Here is a 21,168-nt window from a genome sequence, read left to right as displayed (position 1 = left end):
GAGACCTAATTTAACCTTGCATTCTATCATCTAGATATATGTACTAAGTAGGCATGGAAATTATCCTAACATTGTTATGTTTGATGTATGCATGCACTAACTAATTATTGTAGAAAAGAGACTTTTGGTTTTCAATTTAGAAATGTAAATTCTAAGCTAAACAAGTTAATCTTTTGCAGGGGAGGAAGGTATGGAAAAGCTGGTCCAAAATGTCATTAAGGGGTATGGAAGTCAATTTGGAGGCCTACCCTAGGCTATGATCATCATTTCTTCCCAAAACAGTCCAAAACAGGCTGCTACAGGGTTTCCTGTAGTTGCTACAAGATTTCTTGTAGTTACTACAAGATGTCCTGATTTACTACAAGAAACTTAGCTCAAAATTGTAGGAAGGTAGGGGAGGTGAAAGGAAGTACTGGGAAATGTATGTTGGTGGAATAAGGTATGAGGAAGGTGCACATTACCCATGGATCAACCCAACTCTTTAGGATGGTTGGATTTTCTCAAGGTGGTTGTCCATGGTGGCTACAAGTAGAAATCTGAATTAGTGGTTGATAGGATTGGGCGAGAGGTGGAGAAGACTTAGATGAGGCTGGTGGAATGAGTTCCTCCCTGCAGATTAGCAACTCCTGCAACAACCTATATTATTTTCTTCGTTCACGCACAACTTTATGTAAATGTGGAAAATATGAGTTGAATTTGAGAAATTGATTTATTGATGGATAATGGCTTAAATCTATGGAATGGAATTCTTTCTAATCTAAAGCGAACTCAAGAAACAAAAATGACAATTGCAGGTACTTCTAAGAAATCATAAACAATGATCTACTCAACAAGAAATCCTAAGCTCTGTAATAACCATAATATAAATTTGTTTTTGGGCCTGTGAGAGTGGGGCCCTCAAACCATGATCCCATGAGGGAGATGAGGAAGAGGCCACAGTCACAAGCTTTTCTAAAGTCTTTTCTTTCACTACTGTAACATTGATTTGCTTCTCCAACTAACATAAGCAAAACTAACTAATTATTCAAAGACTTGTAAATTAAACAAAGCAGAGATGACTTCAACAACTAATCTATGATTCTAATCTAAGGATACATGTCCAAAAAAGGAACCTCTGCTGCTAGGGTTTGGCCCTAACTCAAGATCTTCAGCCCTCTGATTCTACTCAGTGCTCGATCAAAGAAACCCTTTTCATTATCACCAAAATGTCAAAAATAACATGAGAATAACAATCACAATATCTTATCTCGAAATTGCCTCTTGGCTATAATAAAAATTTGAATCCTAATGAGGCCCTAGGCCTTCTTATTTATATAACTGAAGCTACCAACATCACCCTAAAAATTAGGGAGGCTTGCCTCCCAAACTCAAGATTGACTTGTCTTCAACTATCACTGGCTTGGTTGCTTATAAATCTAAGTTGATGAGATCTAGTGGAGGAATCTTCGAGTGATTAAGGAGTTAAGGAGGGACACCCAATCTCCTAAAATCCCTCTTTCTTGTCTACTTCGAGTTCCTGCACTTAAGTTAGCCTAAAACTGCTCCAAATCCTGCAATTAATGTACATTAGGCCACATGACTTAACATCTCACCTTTACCCTTCTTGGTAAGCAAAATATAATAAAAAATGTAAAGAAATGTGAGAAAAGTTGATTTTAATAAGACAAAGAGAGGCATTAAGGCCCATATAATTTACCTATTAAAGAGGCTCATCAGAGGGAAACACAAAAACTAAAAGCAAAGCGCAAAAATTTACATAGTATCCAGAAACCAAATGACCAAAGAGCCCAAAACACGTCGAGTATGAGAACGTAGCCCATCACCATAAGGGATCGTGAGGAATTATCGGTGCAAGTTTGGTATTAGGAATCTTTGGAGGTCTATGGTCACCATGAACATGGAATTCTAGATGAGCAAGACAACCCTCGATCTGTTCAAGCCACTCATTTGTTTTCCTTTGACCTCCTCGAAGAGAAGCCAAATGCTCAAGTATATCCCACTGATTATGTTGGAGATCATTCCCAGAGTAGTCACTTCGTTGCAGTCATCATGTTGATGTTAACCCAGTCCCTCTAAGAGTATAGTAACATTATGCAGCTACAAGTCCAGGGAATCCAAAAAGGGTGGAATACCCACACATCCAGGAGATAGAATATGGTTGTGAGCCAATTCAACCTCAAAATTCGTTGCCACACCCCCCTCACCTTCAATTTGCCCCACCCTTCCTCCATGGTTCACCGACTAGCCAAGAGGTCCCAACCCCTGCCTAGCTCGCTTGTATTGCTAAAACATCACCCCAATTGCACCAAACCACCAAGACCAACTTCTATCTTTCACCCAAGCGCAAGAGACTGGAAGTGTTGTCCGTATTTTGAGTTCAACAATGTGAGTGCCTCTAGGCACCACAAAATCTACCACCAAGCTCAAATATACACCCCCCGCTCGCCCTCCCCACCCCAATAATAGACGCCCCCTGTGTACATTGCCTTGAGTGGCAAAGGCGCTAAACCCCCATAAATGGAAGTAGAGGGCCCAGAACTCTGAATTCCCACCCCAAACCCCATAACAACTAGGGGGTGAAAACATACAACAATTACCACTAAAAACTAAAACACCCCAATGTAATTCTGTGAGGCACAAGAGTGAAAGGATGCGGGTAAAACATAGAAACACCACACCCAGGCTTCCTGCAAATGCAACGCTCTGATGACCAAATAACAAGACTAAAAGACTTACCAAATGGGCTCTGGAAGAGTCCCAATCCAATATGATCCAGTCAACAAGCCAATGTAGAAAAATGCCTTCCCACTCCAATCCTATCTAGCAACAAGGTGATTCCCGACAAGTTGTCGCTCCACGATCCCACACCCTACAACTTAGGTCACCAATGGAGCCACAACATAAACGCCGCCAGCCTACGATAGTCTTGGACTCAGAAATTACCAATATGATGAGCATGCACAAGTTGGCAACGTATGCATACTCGTTGTTGCCCTTACCACCCGCGCAAGCTCCCTTAACCTTAGTTACCAACTGCAGGAGCCAACCTGCAAACCTGTTAAATAGCCAGACGTTGTGCATCTCGAACCTACTGGAGCCGAAGTGCCACATGTCCTTGACACACCACATGTGTCGCTTAATAATCATGTGGGAGGGTCTCCTCCGCTCCCTGTCATTCTATTATTACCAAGTTCGTCCACCCCATCAGGACTTTTTTTAGTCGAAGAAGAATTTAGTACCCTGCCTAACACGTAGCTAATAGTAAACCTTTGGGGGTCTATGGAGTGTCTTCCTCTTTGTAAATTGAGACACAATCAAGAAGATTTGAACCTTGGATCTCTTAGTTTTCTCAAAACTCACGTTACTTTAATCACCAATTAAAATGGCTTAAAACTAATTATTTATAGCATTATTAATAATTAAAATGACAATATTTTATAGAAAAAATTAATAAAATATATAATTAATATAACTTTTTCAATTAAAATACAATTATATATACAACTTTTAAACCTAAATAAATTTAAAATAATAATAAAAAATAAAAAATCCTTAATTTTAATCGAACTATTAACACAGAAAATCCGATATGCAAAGCAATACGGCCAGATTCCCCGATAAATGTGACGTCTCCCAGCATGACGCCACCTAAAGCCATTCAACATACCATAAACCATATCTGCAAGCACGATGAACCGCAGTCATCCACTGAAATTGGAATATATTTTTATTTAGCTTTTTCATGGCAATTCATCGAATCAGCCAACCAACGACAATTTTTTTTCTGTTTTATCTTGTTTCTTTCCACATTGTTATTATTACCATTGTCTTCAATGTATCAATGCTGCTTAGAAAGCATTCAGAAAAATATTGACGTCTTCTTACATTGTGTCTTCTTGGAAAGCCACAAATAGTTCAACCCAAAATAGAACCCTGAAATAGTACACACTAAATTTAACACTTATGCTTGGCTGTTGAATTCACTGATAATTAGGGGTCGGGGTCATAGCAAAAGATTCACTGATGACATTAGCCATGGCCCTCTGTCTCTGTAGCATTTTCTTCTGATATGCCCTTCAAAGCGGCAGCAGTTGCTCTTCTTTCTTTGGCCTCGTCAAGAGCTTGAATTAGGTTTTGGAGGGCACAGGTGGGATGGTCAGCCATTTTTATTAGATGTTCTGTTACATCCGCAGGCGTCATCTGAGCCGCCTCCATTAGAGGTTCGATGTCGGGAAAGAGCTCATGGTCTTCAATGTAGAGATAATTGCGGGCAAGAATCTTGAATGCGCCAAAAGTGCAGAATGAGAGGTGAATGTGTTTGTCCATTCGACCAGACCGGAGAAGCGCCGGGTCGAGCCTGTCGATGTGGTTGGTAGTGAAAACGAACAATCTCTCGCTTCCACAACACGACCACAAACCGTCTGTGAAGTTCAGAAGCCCCGAAAGGGTTACTTTGCTCTCCTCCGTCGACTTACTCTCCTCGGGCTTCCCGGACTCGGACAGCTTCTTGTCCTTCTCACCATCTTTTTCTGGCTGCTGTTGCTGTTTCTGCTTCTTGCGGTCCGAGAGATCGAGAGAACAGTCGATATCTTCTATCACGATTATTGATTTGTTGGTGGTGGCGATGAGAAGCTTCCTCAGGTCCGTGTTGCTCTTCACTTGGGTAAGCTCCAGGTCATAGATGTCGTAGTCGAGGAAATTAGCCATGGCAGCGATCATGCTGGACTTGCCCGTCCCGGGGGGTCCGTAAAGCAAATAACCCCTCTTCCACGCCCGCCCAACTTGCCTGTAATACTTCTCTCCCCTCGAGAATCTCTGGAGGTCTTCCATGATCTCCTGCTTCACCTCTGCTTCCAGAGCCAGCGTATCGAAAGTTGCAGGATGATCGAAAACAACGCGCGTCCAGTAACGAGATTCATTCATGTAAATCTTGCGGTGGCGGCTTTTGAGCTCCAATTTTTTGGCTTCGGCGATGACGTGGGGAAGATAGTCACCGAATATCTTGTGCTTGTGCTTCTTGTGAAATTTGAGCTCGTAGTAGCGTTTCTCGTCGAACGCGTGGTTCCAGGAAGATGTGATCTTGCGCTCAATGCTGTGGAAAGCCCAACGCACTTTCATCCCTTCAAATTTGTCTTCGATCCGCTGGTTGTTATCCATGCTGAACGTAAACTCCTTGCTATTCTTCGGCTTCTTCAGTTTTAATCTCTTCGCAGCCGAAGACGACCTTGCGCTCAGGTAAGTCTGCACGGCCTCGTAAACTTCGCTCACCTTCATCCCATCGTTCTCCTCTATGACAACTGAGATGTAAGAAGAAAACATCGCGAAGAGCCCGCGCAGCCATCCTGAAAACAAATTGTAGACTTCTGGGGGAAAGTAATCCTTGATTATGGTCCGTATGAATACCATGGTCGCCAAAATCGACCCCAAATTCGACCAGCCGTCCATTTTCATTGAACCAGAAAACTGCACATAGAAATATATAAACAAAGACAGTAAGAGCCGGGTCTCGGCCCGGCCTGGCTATTTAAAAGGCTTCCGGTGGAAGAGGAAAGATGCGAGAAATTACGTGGAGAATTTGCTTTCTTGATGGCGCCAAATTCTATTTGGACGGTGCGTTATGTACAGTACAGTCAAATCGCGCGAGAAATTACGTGGAGAATTTGCTTTCTTGATGGCGCCAAATTGCTCTTTGGACGGTGCGCTATGTCCAATACAGTCATATCGCACGTTCTTGATAGAGTTAGGTTCTGAAATGACATCGTGGACGTGTGATGAAAAAAAAAAGGTACGTCAATATTGTAAGAATCTTTTTTTTTTTCTGTCTCTGAATTCAGTGTTCCAATAAATTTGATGCTTTTTGGAATATTGATCGAGTGTCTGGATTAGATGTAATCTTTACACAATATTGTATAAAGGAATAGTCTACCCAGGCGGGGTTTGTACACCAATTAATTATGTAGGAAAGTTTGTCATTTCGCAGAGCTCTTGTATATAATCTCCTATTTCTTCGCTGAGTTCGTACTCTTTCTAAATGGATCACGGGAATCGGTCTTGGAATCTTCAACGAAGCATTATCTAAAAATATAATTACAGAGAAAAGCTCTCCTAGACACTAAAGTAAACTTGTTTTAAGTTCAGTGTCTCAATGGGGATGGAGGGCACGGTTAGGGTTAGGTGAGTAATGTTTGTGATAATCAGGATCATTACCCATGTCCAATTATGCGATCTGTCCAACTCAATTTTTTCGAGTTAACTTATAATACTCAAACGGTTAAAGTACTCAAACGGTTAAAGTGTTGGCAAATTTTAAACTTGAGTTTTCATCTAGTTTATTAAGAAACATAGTTTGCCGGAACACTCTCTGACCTTTTTCTCTGAGGACACAACAAATCTCAACAAACGAGGCCATCCCAGTGGCAATCACCAACAAACCCCAAACGTTGAGCACGCCACTAATCCCTGGAGTGTAGAAAGCATAGCTTAGAAAGCGGAGTGAGTTTTCCAGAATGTCGGGTTGAATTGCTGAGTGAGTTTTCCAGAATGCAGGGTCGAATTGGTGAGGGAGAAGCCCGCGGGTTTTTGGAGTAATTCAAATTCCATGCTGAATTAACTTCCCCTGCGGCAAGATGCGATGGAAATCACGCTGTATGTCAGGAACCTGTCAGTTGTCGACATTAATGCGGAGCTGGGCGGAGCTTGCAGAGGGTGACGGAGGGCGGAGCTTGCAGAGGGCGACGGAAACCAGGCCATCCCTCCGCCTTGGTAGACTACTCCATTGTATAAAACCCTGACTAAATATTACAACACGGCAATATGAGGTTTTGATGAGGTAGAATAAAGATTACTTATAAAAAGTTGACCACCTCATCTTTTAACTAAGATAGAATCTTTGTTATGCAATTAATTGCGCTGTTATTTATCACAGCAGTTGTTAGGATTTTCTTTTGGTCTTTGGTTCCAAAAGGCAAGATTAAGGAGGAATTTTGTTTAAGTTGTAACTCCTTCTTCCCTAGCTATTCTTGGCACCTCAGCATGTATTTCAGGAGCTCAGTCTCCCTCTTTTCTCAGCGATAATAGCAACCGAATTTGTGAAAAAAATAAAATAAAAAAAATTATTATGTAATTAGTTATATGAATGTTTAAAATTTAAATTTAATTATAGTTAGTTATTAGATTGATAGTATGGATTTAATTTTTATAGAATATATTAAAATATTTATCATAATATTTAAATTAAAGATTGAGATTCCAAAATAGTTATGTTATTTTTTTAATTAAATTGATTAATTAAAAAAATATCATAAAAATAAATGAAATAGTTTATAATTTTTTGATAAATAATATTAATAAACCATAATATTAGTCTATACTATTATAACCAATTTTATTTATAAATTAAAGATTTCCAAATATATTTTCTTGATTAAAAATCATATTCTCTATAATATTTTTTTTAAATATATAAATATTTAATTTATATATTAATATATTATTATTATTATTTTAATAATATATATAGATAAATACTTACTCTAATTTGATTATTCAATATTTAATACCGTGAATACCATACTATAAATTAAAATTAATCGACAAATAACCCCTTCAATAACTTGCTCCAATAATAAATCGTAGAATCATAATATATGTTCCAATACGAACAGCACCAAATTGTGATGTTGACAGTGCGCTATGTCCAATTGCGTCATATTGCACGTTCTTCATAAACTTTTCTGCAGTCACGTTCTGAAATGGCATCGTATATGTGGATGAAAATAAATGTTGTGAGAGGGTTGGAATTTCAAACCAGGTTTTTTTTCAAAAGGGGAATGGCAATATTATATTATAGTTTCAATATTATTACCATTGTTGCTTGTACAAATGGGAACCCAAACATGTATAACTGGCAATTCGAATTCAGGTGGGGAGGTCAATAATGCATTATCCCTTTCACTCGGGATATAGATCGGATACATGAATTTTAAACCAGGTCTACATGTCAAATTTGTTGGGTTTTACATTTTTTTTACTTATTTTCACAATTTAATAAAAATATTGACAGTTTTACAATTTTTTTAAGCCAGCAAATCATCCTATGACAAACAATTTGCCCATCAAATTCCATTCCTGATTATGAGTCGTGAAACTAGTCTATTCTATTATAGGGTGTTTTTTGGAAAATTATTATTGCAAAGTGTAATGCTGCCTTTCTTTTTCTAGAAATTTATTCTTCCACGGTGTATTTGATAATGTGTTTTAAAATACATATCCTGCCCTGACTTGTTAAACTAGATATCCTTTGGCCATTGTTTTGAAATGTATTTTGAATATGCCTTCGACTTGTTAAACTATATATCCTTTGGACATTGTTTTGAAACGTATTTTGTAAAATTGTTTTTAATGGTTTATAATATATTTTCATATTTAGGATAATTATAAGTTAATGATTTTTATTTTTTATTTTTTATTTTTTATACAACAGTGATAGAACATCACACATCACAGTGACAAAGAATAAAGCATATTCATGAGGAGTTCTAAGGAGTTCTCATATTTTGTGTGGAAATTTTGAAAATTGAAAATTAATCGCATTTTAATTAGAGGAGTTTTCGTATTTTGTCTAGAAATTTTCAAAATTGAAAATTAATCCTATTTTAATAAAATTGAAGTTATAAAAGGTCATTTTAAATAATTCTAAAAACTCTAAATGGTAAATAAAGTATATTTATGAGTAGTTTTAGTATTTTGTCTAGGAATCTTGAAAATTGAAAATTAATCACATTTTAATGAAATTAAAGTTATAAAATGTCATTTTAAATCATTTTAAAAATAATCACAGTGTAATAAAATTAGACATAAAAATATATTTGTTATAGATATTTTTGGTGTTTTTTTATGTTTTTAGTTTGGAATGCAACAATTCATTAATGCTAAACTAAGATGAGATAATAAATGTCATACTTGCAACAAGTTATTAATGAAACTGAGATGAGATAATAAATGTTATACCTACCGAAGGCAGGGCCAGTATTTCTGTAAGTTGAGTTGAGAAGAAATAAAGGTCAGTCTAGTATAGGGACAACTTCTCAAACACATAATTCAAGAAATAAACATACAAAACAATTGGTACAAGATTTACAACCTTGAACAATACAAAATTTGTCACGTTGAACAATAGAGCTCCAAATGACACTTATGCATAACTGATTATTATTGTGATGTATATTGCATGCTTTTACAAATTCTATATACAACTTATGGTAGATGTTGTAACCACAAATGGTTTTGATAAGTTAGATATTCCTTTTGTTTTTACAAGAAAAATAAAAATAAAAAATGTTAGATGAAAAAATTGAATATAAAAAATGATGACTAGAAAAGAAAAAATAGAAAGGCAAAAAGAAAAAATAGAAAAAATAGAAGAATAGAAATAAAAAAAATATGATCAAAATCCAAAAATGTAGTGTGCCTTTAAATGTCACTTTATGAATAAATCGCGTTTTGCTAAAGCTTAAATGTGATTAATGTAAACAAACAGGTTTATCTATGAATAGACTTGCGACAAGACTTCTTGTTATTTTCTGTGTAATTTGTAATAAAGGTTAACGGAGTTGATCTGTTGCGCCAGAAGATCCACTGTTTTTATGCATCTCCACACCCCCCGAGCCCATCCGAAGTTTAACCGACGAGGGGCAGGGGTGTGGCGGAAAAGTCGTCTCCTCTGACACCACCTCCGCCACGTGCCCCTCTCACATCCATTCTACACCCCCCACTCCAAAACCACAACCCACTGCCTACCCCCTCCGGAAACCACTCTTCCCCATATGATAGACCGTTACGCCCTTTCCCTCCATTTTCTAATAAAGATCTCGTTTCGCCAAGTGTCAACTCCCCATTTGGAAAGCCATTTTCCCATTAGATTTTATTATGTTACACATTAAAAACCCCCCCTCCGCGCCATTTTACAGCGAAATCATAATTGTCATATAAAGCACCGCCTTATAACATTATTTGTGGTTATTTTAGGATATCAGATCCTATATTTCCTCGCTACTCTGTCAGTTACGAAACGTATTACTGCTACCCTTTACCAAGCTAAACCATCGGCAGAGCAATCAGTGAGACCCAGAGATTATTCCAGCGATCAGTCAACTAGGAAATCAATCATCTTCGGGTAATTTCGACCATTTCCCAATTATTTACTTTCAATCATGTCTTCCAAAAAGAAACAAAAAACCTCAGAGAACCCTATGCTTCCTCCCACTGTCAATCTAGACCATCAACCGTTAGTTGACCAACTATATAAGGTTTATGAAACCATTTGTGAATTAGATCTTTATGAAATTCATAATTGGTTAAAACGGAAGTTTTTAGACATGAGTGATGAATTAAATCTCTAGCACTCCAATTTACCTCAATTCATCATGCCACAAACCCATTATTTCCCAGATTTTGTCTCATGGTGTCATATTAGGTATGTTCCCAGTCAAAGAGAAGTATCTCGAATTTCAAGTTTCTGCGATCTTCATCTTTGTGTAAATTAGTTTTCGAATTCATATCGCATTTATGAATCTGAAAACTGATTTACACAAAGAGAAGTAGTTTCCAAAAGTAATGAAATTTTGTTTACCACTACTACTGAATTAATTAATCAGATGTTGCAGATTCAAAACCTTGATCCTTTGCATCCATTTTCTCCAGAAAACCTCATGGATATTTATAAAAAGCTTGAATTTCCTCAAAGAGCCAAGATTTTTGAAACTTTTATGACAGAAAATACTCAATTGCCTAAGACCAATCCATCATATGAAGCATCTACTTTTCCATAAATGACCTGACAAATTATATCCATTGTTTCATTCCTATTAGATTATTATTCTGACCAGTGGGTTGATGAGGTACTCATAGGTTTTCTGTCAATTTTCTCAGTCGATGAGAAGCCATCTCTAATTTTCAATTTCAGTGAATTCTTAGGAGAATCAATTCATGATCAGTTCATGAAATTTTCTACAGAAGGAATGTTCAAATATGCCTTTGTTTTAGTATATTTGTTCATGTTTTATCAATCAGAAAGGTTTTCCTTTCCCCTACAAAAGATGGACAACCAGGGAAATCCACAATCAGTGATCCATTGGTCTCCCTTGATGAGGAAGAACACCATTGAATTCACCATCAGTGACTTTGTAGACCAATTTTTGTATGTTTTCTCTTGTTTACTAAACAATAATGCAAAGCCAAGGCTTGGGCTAGAGATGATAAAAATCCTACATCTCAGTGAACAAACCAGAACAGGAGATTGCTATTTATACCAAAATTATACAGAGATTAGGATCTGTGGATGTGAATTACCTCCATATAGATTACCTAAGTTTGTTCCTATACAGATTTTTGCACTAGAATACATCAGACAAATGATCAACATGGATCAACTTCATTTTCAAGTAGTAAAGAAGAAGGGTCAATTTAAGATCAAGACTTAAGTAGGACCTTTTATTTGTAATGCTAGATCAGCAAGGAAAGAAGCAAAAACTCTTTTTAAATGAATTTCAAATTAAGCTTCTCTTGGTCATATGATCCCCTAGGAGTGATTTCAAAGTTAAGAGTAGAGCAAAAAGATGCTTTTTAGGCTCACACTCCTAGGCTTGAGATAGAACAGTATATGAACCAAGATGAATGGAAAGAGAATACACTTCAAGAAGCAGAAGAGAAAGTTATATCATCTACAACATCACAAACTCCTATACCAGAAGAAAAGTAGGACAAAAAGGCCAAGGGACAGTTCTTCCCCTATGGTAACAAAAATTTTAGCTAAAGAGTTAAAAATATACAGTAAAAGATAGAAGACAACCAATACAAGTGAGACACAGCAAGACGGTATTTTACAACATCGCCCAATTCTCATGACAAGATCCTTTGTGACATTATCTCCTAGGATAGAAGGGAGACTGTAGAATCTCCTATGCCTTCAGCCAGTGCAGATGTTTCTTCATCTCATACAAGAGAAATGCAGCAAACTCAGAAAGAACAAAGTATTTTTGCAGTCTACAGGGAAATTAAGTAGAGAAATGAGGCTTTGAAAGCTTCCACTTATACACAGTTTTGGAAACAAAACGCAAGTTCACAACACAATTTACTTTATGCCTTTGACACTGAAAAAGGGAAAGATGCAAATAGCTCTCCTGGAACCCAAGATTACTCATCCTAAAAGTGAAGATGATTACACCAAATCAGTATTTTCTTTTGATACAAAATTGATTCATCCTATTGACTAGATTGATTTACATGAACAATCTGGTAAAATGATATATTCTTCTCTTACCAGTTCATCTATGGCAGTATCAAAGCTACAAGCATCACTAGAAAACATTTAGTCTCAGTTGAAGATAGAGAAAATATCTTCCCTAGCTAAAGATACAAGGATTAAATCTTTAGAAGATTTAATAGTAAAGTTGGGATATGATCCTACCAATGTCAATGTAGCAAAATAAGTAATCAGAAACAAGAATGCAGACATAGCAACTTTAAGAAAACAACTAAAGCTCCCTTCTACAGAAGATCCACAGACCAAAGAGATAGGCCAGCTAGAACAAGAGAAAGAAAATATGTTTAAAATCATAATGGAACAAAATGTACAGATAGAAAAGATGGAGACTGAGATTGAAAAGTTTTTGAAAGAGAAAGAACAGCAGGGGACCCAAGAACAAGTTGTTTCTCTTTCAGCAATTCCAGTGACATCTATACCCATTTCAGCATCTACAACAACAACATCTACATCAGCAACCATTTCAGCAGTGGACACTCAATCAACTGATCCAACAGTAGACATTGCAAAAGCAATGGAAGACTTATCAATTAAGGGGCAGGAAATCGAGAAGCTAAAATCTCAGCTTAATAATTTACAAGAGAAAAAACTAAAAATTGACAATGTATATTTAGCTGAGTTACAGAAAACACACAAGCTTACACAGAGAATTGAATTCCTAGAAAATCAATCTATCATAGTTGACACCATCTCACAAGCTAAAGAGAGCATCTAGATAGAGATAAATGAAGTCATCACTGAGATATGGCCTTCAATTGAGATCATATTTGAACAAGATGAATTAGTGCAAAGAGCCAAAGGAGTAATAACAGATGTAAAGAAGGAATTGGGTTTAAAACCAGGAAAAGAAAATACATTGATAAGTGTTTTGAATTCCAAAACCAGAGATGAGCTGGAAGAACTTAACGTAGAGGACAAGACAAAGACTATATTGGAAGTGAGAAAGATTCTCACTAAGAAAAACTTAATGCTGCAATTAGAAAATAAGTGCCATAACCTCAAATCTAGTATCCAGAAGTTTCACAGGAAATTCTTTGTACTACATCAGAAAGGATTGCCTAGATTACAAGGAATGGAAGACACATTGATTGATTTAGAACAAGATCAAAGAAAATTATATTCAATTACCAAATATAAATCCAGGTTTTCCAAGATTAAAGGTACAATCACAGGCAAGGCTTTTATGGAAGGCCTAAGTTACGATTTATTCATCAAACATGAGATAAATCATTTATTTTTGGTTAAACCAACTTTCCAAAAATATACTAATGTAGATGAAACATTTAGAAAATTGGTTAAATGCACAATTCCAGAGGAAGAAAGGTGGGAAGAGTTGTGTAAGTTATTGGGGTAAATGAGCCATGGGTCATCAAAAGTTATCAAAGCAAAGTAGCAAGTTATTCAATTCACATCATCACCAGAATCCTCGAAAATAGTGACAACAAGAAGCAACAATTTTATTTCTCTATCTTTTGTACTATTATTGTAAAACAAGTTTTTAGATATTTTGGAACAAATTTGTATAAATACTTCCAAATTCGAATTATGAAGGGTTGAGCCCTTGGGATAAGTTTTTCCTATAATAGAATAGCATGTATCTAAAGTTTTTGATATCAATAAAAGGATTCTGGATTTTCTTCAAACAACTTGTCATCTTTGTGAGTTCTTCTTAAGTTATTCATTACATCTTGTTGTTTCTGCATGTATTTATTTTTATGAAGAAATCTGGGTAAGATAGAACTGAGTTTCAGCCTATCTTAAATCCCCTGTGAAGTTATAATATATTATAGAGATTAGTTTATTTGACTGTTTGTCCAAATTAAACTCCTCTACATTAATTAATTGTCACTTATTCATAAACTTAAATACATTTTGTTGGGCAATGAACATGGTTTACTAGCATCTTTCTTTATGATAACTTTGAAATATTATGTTTGATGATTCAAGTTCATAACTTCTTAGAATTCTTCCTTCCAAATCTCTTGAAATCTAAATTATTGTTTAGAGGTAAAGAATCAACCCTTTTATTGTATTCAGATAATTTAGGATGCAGTACCTGTTTACATAAGCTTAAAACATTGGTCATCCATAAATTCAAAACAACAAAATATTTTAGATGCTCTGGCATAATTACCTAACCTAGAATTATCTCATAGGACAACATCATATTTGTGTCGTTGTCGAGGACCGAAATTTGAATCATTTCCCTGGGACAACGATTTTTATTTTCCTTTAAGGGGAATATAGGATTAGTAGGTTAAACTCTTTCACCTGACAACTACACAAGCCAAACTGGCTTCTTCTAGACACACCAAATCTCATTCAGACCCTGAGCTTTATTCTCCATTATCAGATCCTGAGAGATTGGTAAGAGAAGCTTCTTTTAGAAGAAGATTAGAAGCTTCTACCTCTTCTTCTGCACCAATACAACCTGAAACTGTTTTAACTACTGATCCTTTTGGACCTGTTCCAATTCCTTCTAAATTGTCTAACGCACCCCCAAAAGTATTAAAACTTTTATCCAAAGGAGTTGATCTGTAGTCAACCCTTCTAGTCCATTCATTGGAATCATATCAAATCCATGAAACCATTTTAGAATCACCTAAATCAGAAGAAGAGTTAGATATACATTTACCTGAGTTAAAACCTAGTGATTTTATATCACCTAATGTACATACTTTTTCATCTACTTCTGCCGAAGCTGAGGAAACTTTTTCTGTCTATACAAATCCTTTAATTGAAACTGAAGGAAAATTTCAACCAAAAGAGCATAAGTTAGTTATCCAATCACCATTAATAAAAGGTTTAAGAGGACCTCCTCCTACAACCACACTTCCATCTTCCCCCACAAACTCATCTTCATCTACAACATCTTCTTCAGAATATTCCTCTTCTTCACATATGGCTTCTTTTCAGCATAGGCTAGTCAGGCTAGGTATGCTACTTTACAGCTCCCTCGTCAACTTAATAATTTTCCTGATGGGTATTTAAAACGTCTGCCTAGATTTAATGGAGAAACCGGTTTGTCTGTTGAAGATCACTTGGCTTCCTTTTTAGATTTTGTTGATAACACAATGATGTGTATATGAGGTTGTTTGTTCAATCACTTGAAGGAAATGTTAGAATTTGGTTTAGACAACTAAGAGAAAATTCTATTCCATCTTGGAATCAGTTAACAAACATCTTTAAAAATCAATGGGGGTTAAAAAGGATCCTGTATATTTTGTTACAAAATTTGAAGAACTGAAGAGAAATCCTGGTGAACCAGTGGCTGACTTTATAAAAATATTTAACAAATTTTATCATAAGATGCCACCTGACTGTAAACCACCAGTATCAGTAGCTAAAGTTAGATTTTCTAAATCTTTTGATGATGATTTCACAATCATGCTTAGAGAAAGGACATCCATCACCCTAGAAGACATGCAAACAAATGCCATAGAAGTTGAATCAAATAGATCAACATAAGCTAAACTTAGGGCTAAAGCAGAAAATGTTGAAAAAAAATGAAAATTAGGGAAGACGGTTCTTTATCAAAAAGTACAAAGGAAGATCAAAAGATAGATGAAATCACTTCACTACTTAGAAATCTTTCAAATAGGATTTTGAAAATGGAGGCTCAACCTAGAAAAGTTCAACAAACAACAAATGGACCTCAAGCTCTATTCAGAAGAACTACCCAACTCCAAATTTTTCAAAGACCTAATACTGATCAGCAAATTCAACCTCCACTAATGATTGATGATCATGAACCTGAAGACATTGGCCTTCTAATTATAGATGACATTCATAGTTTTGATAACTCATCAGTTCAAAATTCCATTGTCCCCCTTCCTCAAAATCAATTTGCACACAAAATCAAGAAAATTCACAAGTGTCAAAGTATCAAGGCTTCTCTTAATTCTTAATTGCATAATTTAATAGAAGATATGATTTAAGACCAGGACCAGGGCCTTGTAAACCTTCTAAGAATCCCACTGTAAATGAACCACTAATTAAAACCACTAAAACTCAAACAACAAAAATTCAATCATTGAATCAATCAAATGAACCAACTTCAATTGATAAAACAGTGCTAACTACTTTCAATGTGGAAAGGGAGTTAGAAAGGGTCAAAATACCTATTCCTTTGTTTAAACTTTTCAAAAATCCAGGGTTTAAAAATCAAGTCTCTAAATGGATTCAATCTTCAAGTGTTGATGTTGAAGGAGATGTTATAAGCTTGCAAGATGAGAAACCTTCAATAATATTTGGTCCCAGTTCTAATATGATTGATGAAAATGTACCACCTTTTTATGTCACTTTAAAAATTTATGATTTTCTGTTATACAATTGTATGTTAGATTCTGGGGCTTCCCATAATCTGATGCCCAAAGAGATCATGGATCAACTTCAATTACAAGTAACTAGACCTTATCATGATTTATATACTTTTGATTCAAAGAAAGTAGCCTGCCTTGGACTTATAAAAGACTTAGTTGTCACTCTAGCACAAATCCCTGTTAAGAGTGTAGTATTAGATATTGTAGTTACAAATATTGCTCCTAAATTTGGCATGCTATTATCTAGATCATGTTGTGCCAAACCAGGAGGAATTTTGCAAATGGACATTTCTTATGCTACTATTCCTATATATGGAGGTGAACAACTAAGGTTATATAGGGAGGTTAGATTCATTAATAATGTTTGTAGAGCTGATCAAGCAATAAATCATTCCATTTATGTAGTTGACAAAGATTTTGGACGTTTCACACTATCATCATATAATTTAAAAAACACTCAACTTACCATTGAATAGATTGTGGATAAACCCCAGAATGTCAAAAGTGATATTTGGAAATTATATTTTGATGGAGCTTTTTCAATAGAAGGAGCTGGAGCTGGTATTGTAATTATTTCACCAGATAAAGAGAGCATAAATCAATCTTATAAGTTAAAATTTGATGTTGCAAACAATGTAGCAGAATATGAAGCTTTACTTCTAGGGTTGGAAGTAGCTAAAAGTCTTAAAATACAAAATTTAAGTGTATTTAGTGACTTAGAGCTCATTGTTAAACAAGTCAAGGATCTTTATCAAACAAAACATCCCAGACTTAGATCATACAGAAATGAAGTATGGGACTCAGTGGATAATTTCTTTCAGGCATTTAACATAACCGCCATTCTAAGAAATGAAAATATTCATGCCGATTCTTTAGCTGTTTCAGCTAATTCTTTTAAAATTCCCGATCAAATACAATTACAATATCAGATTCAAGTAAAATACAAACCATCAATTCCTGATAATCTTAAATATTGGCAAATATTTGAAGATGATGAACAATTGAAATCATTTTTGCAAGTAATTGATGAATTTTCAACCTTACAAGTTGAGGAAGAACAACTTGATGATAAAGAGTTAAGTAAACAAAATGAAACTTCACAATTAGACTAAAAAATTGTTGATCATAACATCCTCCAACTACCCAACAATTTCATCCCTAAGGGCTTAGTTCCTCTCGAGAAACTATTTGATCACAACGATCTTCCAAAAAAACGATTATCATATTCATCTAAAGAAGATACAGAAGAATGTAATATTGGAACTCAAGGAGAAACCAGAAATATTAAAATCTCTGCATCATTACCAAATGAAACAAAAGATGAATATCTAAATCTCCTTAAAAATTACAGAGATGTTTTTGCTTGGTCTTATGATGAGCTTAAAACATGTGATACTACTCTCATTGAACATAATATTCCTCTAAAACCTTAAGCTAAACCTTTTAAGAAAAAGTTAAGGAGAATAAATCTAGTCTTGCTCCCCACAATTGAAAAAGAACTTAAGAAATTATTGGATGCCAAAATTATAGTTCCTTTAAGATACTCTGATTGGATAGCAAACCTAGTTCCAATAATAAAGAAAATGGTGAAATCAGATTATGTGTGGACTTCAGAAACTTAAACAAATCATCCTTAAAAGACAATTATCCATTACCCAAGATGGATCATTTACTTCAAAAAGTCTCAGGTTCTAATATAATTTCTATGTTAGATGGTTTTTCTGGCTACAATCAGATCATGGTGAGCCTTGAAGATAGAAAGAAGAAAACATTCACCACTCCTTGTGGTACATTCATGTATGCAAGGATGCTTTTTGGACTAACAAATGTTGGAGCTACATTTCAAAGAGCTATGGATTTGGCATTTGTTGGTAAGATTAATAAGTTTGTTGTCATTTATCTAGATGATCTAATTGTGTTTTCAAATTATGATCAAAAACATTTAAAGCACTTGAGAAATGTTTTTGACACATGAAGGAAGTTTGGGATATCTCTAAATCCAAAGAAATCATTGTTTGCAATGAAAGAAGGATAATTACTCGACAATATTATTTCAAAGGAAGGAGTAGTCATTGACCCAAAAAGAGTTTCAACCATTCAAGCACTTCCACTACAAAGGAATAAGAAGGAAATTCAAGCTTTTCTTGGTAAAATTAACTTCTTGCGAAGATTTATACCCAACTATGTTGAAATAGTTAAGGATATAACTGACATGCTGAAAAACGACCATGAATTCAAGTGGACAGTTCAAGCAAGATTTGCTTTTACCCAAATAAAAAAAATCCATTTATGAAACCCCAGTGTTAGCTAGTCCAAATTATTCTAAACCCTTCAACATTTTTTCTTTTTCTTCTGAAACTACCCTAGCTATTGTCCTTTTGCAAAAAGAATGAAAATGGAGATGACCAACCTATTGCCTTTTTCAATAAAGTCATGAGAGATGCTGAGTCGAAATATGACATTATTGAAAAATAAGCCTATGCCTTCATTCTTCCATTATTGCATATGTTCCAAATAATGTTGCTAAAATTGTATTATCACAACCTGATACAGATGGTTGAAGAGGAAGATGGATCACCAAGATACTAGAATTTTATCTTATTATCAAATCTACCAAGTTAATAAAGGGTCAAGGTTTAGCCAAAATTTTAGCTGAATCTAATTGTAAAGTCTTGGGGATAAATTATGTGATGAAAATATTAGCAGAGAAGAATCCACCAGAACCTTCTCAGACATCAGTAGAGAAGAATCCACAAGAACCTTAATCTTCAACTGAACCAACTCCTCTTTCACTCCACATTGATAAGAAATTTCTTCTTTGAGAATGGTACACTCATATTGTGCATTTTCTTCGTGATTTTGAGTATCCACCTGAATTCACAAAGAGTCAATGCAAAACACTCAAGTTAAAGGCCATCAAATATTGTATCATCAATACAAATTTGTATTGGAAAGATCCATGAAACATTCTTTTGTTATGCCTAACAGAAAGTGATACAGAAGGAGTTATAGATCAGTTTCATGCAGGTATTTGTGGTGGTCATTATGCTTGGAGAGAAACAACATATAAGATTTTAAGAGTTGGGTTTTATTGGCCAACATTGTTTACACAAGTAGGAGCAAAGGTTAGAAGATGCATACCATGTCAAACTTTTGCTGGTAAGCAAATATTAGCATCACTCCCTCTGGTTCTAGTATTAGTTGAAGCACCTTTCCTGCAGTGGGGATTAGACGTTATTGGAGAAATCCATCCAACATCTAACAGCGAACATAAATGGATTTTACCTGCCACGGATTATTTTACCAAGTGGGTAGAAGCTATACTAGTCATAAATGCTTCTAATATTGTTGTCATTAAATTCATTGAAGAAAAGATACTATCTAGATTTGGATGCACCCAACAGATAGTTATAGATAATGCCCAAGCATTCAGTAGTGTTAAAATGATTGAATTTTGTCAAAAATATCAAATTCTACTACATCATTCTACCCCTTATTACCCTCAAGGGAATGGATTGGCAGAGTCTTCAAACAAAAGTCTAGTCAAAGTCATTAAAAAGTACTTGCAGATCATAAGAGAAAATGGGGTAGACACCTTAAGTATCCAGTTTGGGAAAATAGAATTTCACCAAAGATATCAACAAGTTAATCACCTTTCCATCTTTTTTATGGCACTATAGCCATATTTCCTACATAATTAGCTTTTCCTATCATGAGATTCTTACAAGAAGCAAATGAAGAACCTGATGATTTTTCTAGGAGAATCAATCAAACTATAGAACTTAATGAAAACAGACATGAAGTTCAATATAAGTTTCGGAAATATCAGAACAAAATGATTTGACAGAAAGGCTAAAGGAAGAGATTTCAGAGAATGAGATTTAGTATTAATATGGGATGCTAGAAGGGAAGACAAAGGAAAACATGGAATGTTTGATAATCTTTGGTTTGGACCTTTTAGCATTGCAGAGGTTAAGGAAACAATGCTTTTGTCTTGCAGAACGTATAAGGACAATATTTCTCATTGCCTGTCAATGGGAAATATTTGAAACATTATATCTGCTATGCTCCTATACCAAGGTGTCATATTTCATGATTGACTTCATGAGTTATGAATATGTTCATACCTTTCCTTGTTGCAAAGTTTTTCCATATTGTTAAAAAATCAAAAAAATTTAAAAAATGTAAAGAGGGTATACTTTAAAAGAAAAATCAAAGGGTGAAAAGAAATAGAATGGTAAAAAAAGTGAAGAAAAATGAACCCCACCAAAAGAAAGACCAAGGAAAGTGTGCAAGTCTAAATGCCACTACTTTTTACTCTTATGTAATAAACAATTGTGTGCAATTTGTCAACCTATGCCACAATTCATGAATAGTCAAATAGTGTAAGCTTGACTAGTTCATATTTTAAATTTTATGTTTTAGAGATAGAGAATAAAATTTGATCAAACTGTTTAATCTTGGCAGATAGGTAGAGTGAATAAAAGGAGCTCAACAGTTTAATCTGAGCCCTTGGATGTAATA

At 35.2% G+C, this 21,168-nt stretch overlaps 1 long non-coding RNA gene and 1 pseudogene across 1 annotated transcript; both read right to left on the bottom strand.

The window, feature by feature from the left end:
• Positions 1 to 3,719: 3,719 nt before the first annotated feature.
• LOC149218484 (AAA-ATPase At3g28580 pseudogene) lies at positions 3,720 to 5,665 on the bottom strand (annotated as a pseudogene).
• Positions 5,666 to 19,140: 13,475 nt separating this feature from the next.
• LOC149218483 (uncharacterized) lies at positions 19,141 to 19,855 on the bottom strand. Its single transcript, XR_016249179.1, has 2 exons — positions 19,786 to 19,855; positions 19,141 to 19,515 (listed from the first exon to the last, which is right to left on the bottom strand). It is a non-coding gene; the product is annotated as an uncharacterized LOC149218483 (long non-coding RNA).
• Between the last annotated feature and the right edge of the window lie 1,313 nt (positions 19,856 to 21,168).

This window comes from Pinus tabuliformis, chromosome Q (assembly GCF_031772625.1).
Source record: "Pinus tabuliformis cultivar Carrire ecotype Pingquan chromosome Q, CPIR1, whole genome shotgun sequence".
Classification (NCBI taxonomy): domain Eukaryota; kingdom Viridiplantae; phylum Streptophyta; class Pinopsida; order Pinales; family Pinaceae; genus Pinus; species Pinus tabuliformis.
The sequence above is the reverse complement of the archived record's forward strand: the minus strand, read 5'-3'. Positions and strand labels throughout refer to the sequence as shown.